Below are 10043 nucleotides of genomic sequence, written 5' to 3'. Positions count from 1 at the left end.
TAAAAGCTGTCAAGGTTGCCCGTCTGGCAACAGGGAAAAAAAGTTAAGTGAGAGCCCTGCTTGCCTAATTAAAGTTGCCTTGCCTAATTAACGTTGAATGCCTAATTAACGTTGCCTTGCCATCTATATAATTAAAAGTTTAACCTTGACCACTTCCTGTTTGCGCTTTATATTGAATTTAGAAAGAATGCTACCACGTACGGCTGTGATTTTTGGCCATCTTACTCAGAGTCCCCCTCCGCTCATCAGGTGCCGAGGATTTTTCCCATCGATGAAAAATAAAAGAGTTATTAGTGTTTAAAAAAATGTCAGGATTCTCTCTCCTGTCAATCACGCCATGAAGGCCACGCCCCTTCCGGTGGAAGGGGGAAGGGACTAAAACCCACAAGTGTGGGCATGGCTCAGTCTGCATAATGGAGGAGGGAGAGGTCACAATTCGCTTGCACCCTGCTTGAAATGGTATGAAACTGCACTTGAATTTGGTGGCCTTGCATCCTGCTTGAAGTGGTAAGAAACTGCACTTGAATTTGGTGGCCTTGCATCCTGCTTGAAGTGGTAAGAAACTGCACTTGAATTTGGTGGCCTTGCACCCTGCTTGAAATGGAATGTCAAGGAATAGCCGTGAGTCAACTGCCAGCCCACCAGCCGTTAGTGAGTGAGCTGCCAGCACAACAGGCTTGAGTGACTGAGCCACCAGCCCAAGAATCTATTCGGCCCACAATGTCCACACTAGCCCTCTGGAAACCAGTCCCTTCAGCCCACAACACCCATACTAGCGCTCCAGAAAGCCTCCCCCCCACTGGCCACCAATATTGGAATTGGTGGAGAGGTGGAATATTGCATTGGGGGACCAGCCCTCCCATGTGATGCTGGGACCCAACGGGTCCCACTTAGTCTAGTAACTATTAAAACTCTGATCTTGGATGTGCGTGTGCGTGTGCGCGTGTACGTGTGCGTGTGCGTGTGTGTGTGTGTGTGTGTGTGTGTGTGTGTGTGTGTGTGTGTGTGTGTGTGTGTGTATCTGTATGCGATCACATCTAGTCGAAGAAACTAAGCGCTAACAGGAACATTTTTACATATTCCGGTAGAGATTTATCCCGTGAAATCAAAAATTGCCTTATCTGAAAATTTCATGCATTATTTCTTGAGTTATTTATGAAAATATTCACAAATCACGAATAATTTGGAAAATAACCGAGATGGTCTCGCTGATTGATGACGTCACAATGGATCTGACTGCCTGCCTCTGCTCGCGCTGCGAGTGATGTCACCCCTGTTCTGTCTTCTGTACTTCTTGGCTTCTTAACTTTCACTTCTTTAAATTTGTCACTTAGTGCTTTTAAACTGTTGCTCAGGTCGTGCTGCGCGCTCAGCTGGGCTCCTTGAAGTTCTACAACATGGCGGCGGCGGTCATTATCGGCGCGCGGGTGAGGGCGCGGGAATTAAACTGCTGCTCAGGTCATGCTATACACTCCACTGGGCTCCTTGAAGTTCTACAACATGGTGGCGGCGGTCGTTATCGCAGCGCGAGCGCGGGGAAGTGTGGTGGAAAAGTGGCCTTGGCGGCCAACACAGGGGACGACCTCCTCTCCATCTCCCTTGCTCGATCGTCTGTCATGCGGATGGGTGGGCGACCCCTCGCGGAAGCCACGATCGGCCGGCCCTTCGCAGCCTTTGACAGTCCTCAGATCACTTCAAGCCTCGCTTGGGTCCACGCCGGCTGCAGCCTCGCTCGGGCTCGGCTCCCGGTGTGGAAGCTCCTCTCCCCCCACCTCTCCCCCTCAACTCTCCCCTCACTTCCCTCTCTCTTCCCCCCCTCCCCTCTCTCTCCTCCCTCTGTCTCTCCTCCCCTCTATCTCCTCCTCTGCACCCTCCCCCCCCCACCCTCACCCACCCTCCCCCCCACCCTCCCTCTCCTATACCCCCTCTCTCTCTCTGTCTCTGCCGCTCTCTATCTGTCTCTGCCCCTCTCTCTGTCTCTGCCCCCTCTCTCTCTGCCCTAACTCTCTACCCCCCCCCCCTCTCTCGACGTGCCTGCGAGATGGCGGCTATGCATCAGGAGTTATGGCAGGTATGAGGGAAAAGGAACAAATTAATAATATTAATATAATATCAAGGGGGGTGGTTAGTGTTTGTGTGCGTGGGTAGTTATTGTGTGTGTGTGTGTGTGTGTGTGTGTGTGTGTGTGTGTGTGTGTGTGTGTGTGTGTGTGGGTGGGTGGTTAGTGTGTGTGTGTGTGATGCCGCATGCTCCCACCCTCCACAACCATGCGTTGAGGCGACGGGACCCAACGGGTCCCACTTGGTCTAGTATATACTATTAAAAGTCTCGTCCTGTTTGCCTGTCTGTCTATGAGATCAAAGAACTAAACCAAAACGGTACATAATAATGTAAACATTTTTGCAGAAACTTCACATTTGATGTTATATTTCACAAGTTATTGATATTAAAAATTTTTTTAAAGCCAACTTAAAAAATAATAACTGCCTGTGAATGGGAGACTTTTCTAGCAGCTTCCAGAGATGATGTCACAATGGGATCTCATTTACACAAGCTGCCGTGAAGATTCCGAAAACCAAAAATGGCATCACAATCTGATTTCTACTGCCAATACACAAGCTATGAGAGTTGACGGAGTGGGGGATGGGAGGAGAAGAAATGTTATTTAAACATTGTCTTTAGTGGGGGAGTGCTAAAGGGGAGAGGTGAGGCAGGGAGTGACTTAGGATAGAGAAAAGGAGTGGGTGGGAGAGGTGACAGACAGACAATGGGATCAACAGCTTCAAGGGGAGTAAGAGGAGAGTGCGATTTTTGCCCCCAGCCCCCACCACCACCCCCCCCACCCCTCCACCCCCCCCACATAGGAAGGATTGATTGGCTCAAGGGAGCGCCGATGCCGACCCAAAAGTCGAGTCCATTCATTGGCTCTGGGAAGAGCCGACTCCCCCCCCACCCCCACGTGGGAACGATTGAATGCGTTGGGGGAACGGGTTACGTTGGGGATATGGGTGAGTGGTGATATATTGCGTTGGGGAAATGGGGCCCAATGGGTCAGGGGGGTAGGGAGGGGAGAGGGTTATGGAGGGTGGGAGGGAGTGACTGAGGGTAGGTAGTGACTGAGGGTAAGGGAATGATGAGGGAGGTAGAGGTGAAGGAGGGAGTGGAGGAGGTGAGGGGAGAGAAGAGGGAGCGTGAAGAGGAGGGGGAGGCAGTGTAGGGGGATGAGGGCAAATGAGCCTCAACTGCGCAGTTGGGTGAGTGCTGGAATATTGTGTTGGGGGAACGGGTGATGGGGTGATTGGCTCCAGGGGGCGCCTGTCTCTGGAATGAGCGCCGATGCCGCATTCTGGGCCAGCCCTTCCGTGTGATGCCGCCCCCCCCCCCTTACTCCCTCCGCATTGGGGGACGGGGCCCAACGGGTCCCATTTGGTCTGGTATGACAATAAAACTCTTGACTATTGACTAATCATGTTCTATCATGTAGGGGGCGCTCCTCTGTGTGCAGCCATGTCAGCAGCGCATCAGTTTTTCCAGATTTTTTTAATTTTTTAGTACGTTTTAAAGTATGTATTTAATGTTTCTTTGTGTGTTTTGTGTGGGGGGTGGTGTGGGGGGGTAAGGGGGAAACCGCTTCGGTCGCCTCCTCCATGGAGAGGCGACTTTTTCCAGGTCGCCTCCTCCGTGGCCTAACATCAAGGATCGACGCGGCCTTTCCCGGAGACGTGCCCGGGGCTTCAGCGGCGGGCGCTGCGTGGACTCTCGATGTGGAGCGGGTGAGCCCTCGCTGGAGGGGAGCGCTTCGTTTCGCTGGCCCGGGGCTGCCGGTAGCCTGAAGTCGCAGCCTGAAGCCGCGGTCTGCAGAGCTCCAGCTGGTGCGGCGTCTACAGACCGGGATCCCTCGTGGGGGACCCGGGGTAAGAAGAAGCCATCACTGCCGGCCCGCGGCCGACTTCTACCGCGGGTGCGGCATGGACTTACCATCACCACTGGAGGGGAGCTTCGACCGCCGGCCCTGCAGTCTACGGTGCTTCTGGCCGCGGCGGGGACTTTAAATCTCGACCGCCGGCCTGCGGCCTACAACAATCTAAAGCCGCGGTCTCCGGTGAGGAAGAGCCGATCCTAGACTGACTGGACTCTGGTCCTGTACACGGGGGGGAAATGGAGGAGGACTGGCCACATTTTTGTGCCTTCCACCACAGTGATGAATGCTGTGGTGGATGTTTGTGTTACAGTTTTATTGTGTGTTCTTTATTATTGTACTGCTGCTGACAACCCAAATTTCCACCAACCCTGGTTGTGTGGCAATAAATTATATCTATCTATCTATCTATCCTGCATGGCAACCAACGGCAGCAACACTTTCTGGAGTACAAGCGGTGAACGTCAGTTAAGCACTTACTATGGCTGCCAGTACAGCAGGCCCATCTTCTGTCCCAGCATCCGGACTCCACGCTGACTGGTTCCACACCGGTGTTTGGCGGTGTTCCGGTGCATCACCCCGTATGGTGGTGGGGGTCCAGGTGTCGGGGGTCCAGGTGTCGGGGGGGTGAATCGGGAGGGTGAATCACCCCAGTGTGGGGGTTGGCGGGGTGAAACACCCCGGTGTGGAGGTCGGGGTCCGGTGCCGGTGCAGCGCGGTTAGTGACTCTGGGTGGGCGGAGGGACGAGACTGTTCCCAACTCTACTGCAGCTGATGGGGACGTTGCCGGGTTTATGGCCCCGTGTGTCCGCTGCCAGGAGCCGCGGCCCTGCTGCTCCCGGCCCTGTGTGTGTGCGCTGCCGACCCACAGCCCATCACAGTGCGGCCGCACCGGGGGAGACGGGGTGGAGGGCGGCCGTGGCCGGACATCGCTGACCCCGGGGGGAGAGCGGGGGCTGTCCTGAGGGATCAGCTCCTTCGGCCACTTGCAACTTGGTGCTCGGGTTCAGACTGGAGGGTGTAGGCCGGAAGCTGCCTGATACTCCAGAACGATTGAGCTACTCCGTTCGTCACGCCCTTTGAACTGATGACCTTACGTGCAACTCCCCCTATGTTTTGTCTCTTGATAAATTGCATCTCCATCTATGTTAATTCTACTTTCTGATATTCCACGGCCATTCCCTTACTTCACAATGATGTCACAAAACTACCCAAATGTTTCTTTGGATGTGTTTGTCTTTCTTGACTTAGGCTGTGGGCTGAGGAGCTTTTTCGTTCAAGTTCGTGACCCAACTCACGGAACTACCTGAATTTTTAACATATTGTTTAAAAATATTATATAATCACACCTGATACTCGCCAAGACCAAAACCAGCAAATTAAAAAAAAAATATGAGGAAAAACCTCAAATTTTCCGAGTAGTAATTGCCCAATCAATGCATATTTGACATTGAGGTCAGACGCAAATTGATCAATCCCGCGCTTTGTTTTAAGGTCGGTAGGCAGCGAGGACCCTGGGATCATGGCTGCCTCCTAATTACATCAAAACAATAACAAGGTTTCCAAGGAATAAAGGTAATGCTAACCTTGCTGATAATTTTGTTTTTAATTGATTTATCTTTATAGAGTTACTAGACCAAGTGCAGACCCGTTGGGTCTGTTCCCGCAATTGCGAGGGGAGGGGGCGGCCTAACGTCATCGCGCAATGCCACGCACTAGGCGTACGCCGTCAAGATGCAGCGTACTATGTCGAGACGCTGCGTACGCACGTCGAGACGCTGCATAGGCCCTCAATGCGCCTGCGGGCCAACAGGCCATTGACGCGCGGGATTTTCGGACAGTGCAAGCCCGTGGGGACGCCGAAAAGCAGCGGGGGGACCAGGCGATCTTTGGCTTCGCCAGCGTGACCGAGCCAGGCTGGGGTGAAGTGGAGGAAGTAAAATCGCTAGCAAAATGGTAAATCTCGGCGTTTTTGGAGGAGAGCCGGGTGGCAGCAGCCGTTATGGTCGCGCGGGGCACGCGATGAGAAGGTGCCCGGCGTGAGGTGAAAAATGAGTGAGTGGGGGGGGGAAGGATTTTATTAAAAACGTGTACAGAAAAATGACGAATGTTAATGAGGAGTGGATATGGGAATGAAAAAGTAAAATCGCTAGCGAAATGGTAAAAATCTCGGAGTTTTAGCGTGTGGTTTTGGCGGACCAACGATTCAAAGGCAATCGGTCAGTCAGTCGGGCTTGTCGGTAGGCCGATGGATGCTGTGACGGGGGAACCCACAGGAACTGCCCTCACCCATTAATTAGGCTGATTCAGGACCCGGACCTCTGCGGCAGTCTCATTCAAAAAACACACCAATTATATTAATAATATTATTTTTATATAATACTAGACCAAGTGCAGACCCGTTGGGTCTGTTTCCCCAACGGCGTTTGCGGGGGGGGGGGGGGGGTGAGAAGAGGGGAGGGAGGGGAGAGGAGGAGGAGGAAACGGGATAGATTTGGGAGGGAAAGGAGAGCGGGGTAGGGGGTGAGAGATGAGGATGGGGAGAGAGATGTGGGGGAGGAGGGGGGATGGGGAAGATGGGGAGGAGGGAGGGAGAGGGAGAGGGAGAGGGGTGGGGGAGAGAGGGGAAAGAGTGGGGAGGGAGAGTGGAGGGGAAGGGGGAGAGAAGTGGTAGAGTGGGGAGGGAGGGGTAGGGGAAGTGATGTACCTGCCTTCTCTCCATACCCCCTGATCCCTTTAGCCAACGCAGCCGTTCCCTACCCGTAGCCCCCACTGGGGGGGGGGGGAGGCATCACACACACTAACCACCCCCACACACAAAGTTGGAAAAGTGTATAAAGACCGTTCCCTACCTGTAGCCCCCAGGGGAGACGTGGTCGTCGAAGTCGGGTCCCGGCCGTCCTAAAATAGCGTATCATGAAGTCGTCGAAGTCGGGTCCGTCTCGGCAACGCGGGGGGGGGGGGGGGTGGCGGGGCGGCATCACACACACGAAGCATCCCCACACACAGAGCCTTAAAAGTGTAATGCCCCAACGCAGCCGTTGCCTACCCGTATCCCCCACGGGAGACGTGGTCCTCGAAGTAGAGCCGTTCCCGAAAGGCCTTTTTAAAATGGCGTCGCTTGAGGTTGTGCTGCGGGCGCCAGCAGCCGTTATGGTCGCTGGCCAGCAGGAGGCGACAAAATGAGTGAGTGGGGGGGGGGAGAAGGTTTTAATGAAAAAAATGGACATAAACATAACGAAATGTAATGAGGAGTGGATAGCTGGAAGGGAAAGTGAAATGTCTACCGAAATGGATGCTTGTATGGGTGAGATGCCATTTTTTTTGTTGAAAAACTGGGGGGGGAGGGGGGGGGGAGAAGGAATTGATTAAAAACGTGTACTTAAACACGACGAAATGTAATGAGGAGCGGATAATTTGAAAGAAAAGTGAAATCTCTACCGAAATGGAAAAGATGTCGGCGATTCTGCTTTCCCCCTTATCCTTAAACTTTGACCCCTTGTTCTGGTCTTCCCCAACATCCGGAACAATATTTCTGCATCTAGCCTGTCCAACCCCTTAAGAATTTTATACGTTTCTATAAGATACCCCCTTAATCTTGTAAAATCTAGCGAGTACAAGGCGAGTCTATCCAGTCTTTCTTCATATGGAAATCGTAACATCCCAGGAATCAGCATGGTGAACCTTCTCTGTACTCCCTCTCTATGGCAACGATGTCTTTGAGCATTGGGCATTGTGACATCACACAATGGAACGTTCACCATTGGCTGGGGCTCCTGCATAGGCATATGTAAATGAATCCATTCCGATTGGACATATGTGAACATTGGGCATTGTGACATCACACGATGGAACGTTCAGCAGGGGCTGGGGCTGGTGAAGATTCTGTGGGTGAGAAGCCAGTTTAGTTTTGAAATATTGTGGTGGGGGGGGGGGGGGGGGGGGTAAGGATTTGATTAAAAACGTGTACTTAAACACGACGGAATGTAATGAGGAGCGGATACCTAGAAAGAAAAGTGAAATCTCTACCGAAATGGAAAAGACGTCGGCGAATCTGCGTCCGGTTTCGGAGTTGCAGGGAATCAAAGGAAGAAATGCGGCCGGAAGCCGTACATGTAAATGAATCCATTCCGATTGGACGTCCGCGAGCGTCGGGCATCGCGATTGGACGTCCGCGAGCATCGGGCATTGTGACATCGCACGGCGGGAATGAATCGAAAGGCAGGAAGGGAACCGGACGCCAGCCGGACGGATGGGGCGAGAGTTTTAAATAATAGATAGATAAATATACATAATTACATATGATTACAGTCATATTCACGTCATATGTGTGTATATATATGGGTTCCATTTCGCGAAAATTCATTTAAACTGTTTGTGAATTTACTCTTCCACCCTTTGCCGTAACGGAAACATTTTTACATATTCCTGTAGAGTTTTTCCTCCTCCACAAAATTAGAACAATTTGGTTATTAATTTCCCTGCTTTTTTTAGTAAAAAACATCAAAAAAAAAATAAATCAAGCTACTGCATGAGTCACCATGCCATCTCACAGATGTCCAATCACAATGGATCTCATTTACCTATGATATGACATCACAATGGGACAGGGCTGGGAGATTGGAGCCTTCAGGTGGTCCCTCTAAAATCAAACAGCTGCATGTCACAGAGCTATCTCACAGATGTACAATCACAAATTATCTAATTTACATATGCCATCACAATGGGACAGGTGTGGGAGATTGTGCACGCCAGACCACGTGAAGGTTCCAATCAAATAAGATCAAATAGAACAAGTTATCATACCCCCTCCCTCTCCACCCCCCCTCCACTCCACCACCCCCCTCCACCTCTACATCTCCTATCCTCCCCCCCTCTCCACCCTCCCCTCTCCTCCATCCCTCCTCTTCTCCCCTTCCTCTTCTCTCCTCCTCCACCACTCCCCCCTCCACCTCCTCTTCTCCCCCTCCTCTTCTCTCCCCCTCCACCTCCCCTTCTCTTCTCTCCCCCTCCAACCCCCCCTTCTCTCTCCCTCCCCTCTCCTCCCTCCCCCTCCTCTCTGCCCCCTCTCCCCTCTCCCCTCTACTCTCTCCCCCTCTACTCTCTCTCTCCCCTCCCTTCCACCCCTGCCGTTCCCCCTCTCCCCCTTCTCTCTCCCCCCTTCTCTCTCCCCCTTCTCTCTCTCCCCTCTCCTCCCTCCCCCTCCTCTGCTCCCTCTCCCCTCTACTCTCTCTCCCCTCTACTCTCTCTCTCTCCCTCCCTTCCACCCCCTGTCATTCCCCCTCTCCCCCTTCTCTCTCTCCCCTTCTCCTCTCCCCCTCCTCCCTCTCTTCCTCTTCCCTCTCTTCCCTCTCCCCCTCTTCCCTCTCCCCCTCTTCCCTCTCCCCCTCTTCCCTCTCCCCCTCTTCCCTCTTCCCTCTGGCCGGAAAATGCACTCTCCAAACTACAGGACTGCTTTATACAGACAAACTGGGACATATTCGAACACCAGTATCTGGAAACTTTCACAGGAACGGTACTGGACTATATCAAGTTCTGCATCGGAAACGTGACTGTGGGCAAAAACATTCGGGTTTTCCCAAACCAGAAACCCTGGATGTCCAGCCAGGTCCGCACACTCCTCAGAGCCCGCGATGCTGCCTTCAGGTCAGGTGACAGAGCTCTGTACAGGGCTGCTCGAGCCAATCTGGAAAGCGGAATTAAAAAAGCCAAGGCGGACCATAAGAGGAGCATAGAGTCCCACCTGTCCAGCAATAATACACGGGAGGTATGGCGGGGCATACAAGACATCACAAACTACAGAGGCTGTGTCACAACGACAGAAGGCCTGAGTGCGCCGCTGGCAGAGAAGCTAAATTGCTTATTTTCCCGCTTTGAAACATCACAACAGCAGCACCCATCTGCTACAGCCCTGCTCCCACCCTCACCTGGCTCCTGTACTACTCCACTCACTGTAAGGGAGAACGATGTCAGACGGGTGCTCCTGGCAGTGAACCCCAAGAAGGCTGCCGGCCCGGATGGAGTGCCTGGTAGGGTGCTTAAAGCGTGTGCCCACCAGCTCACCGGCATCTTCACCAGAATCTTCAACCTCTCCCTGGACCAGGCAGTTATTCCGTCCTGCCTA

Source organism: Amblyraja radiata, chromosome 4, assembly GCF_010909765.2.
Source record: "Amblyraja radiata isolate CabotCenter1 chromosome 4, sAmbRad1.1.pri, whole genome shotgun sequence".
Classification (NCBI taxonomy): Eukaryota; Metazoa; Chordata; class Chondrichthyes; order Rajiformes; family Rajidae; genus Amblyraja; species Amblyraja radiata.
This window is presented reverse-complemented; position numbering follows the sequence as displayed.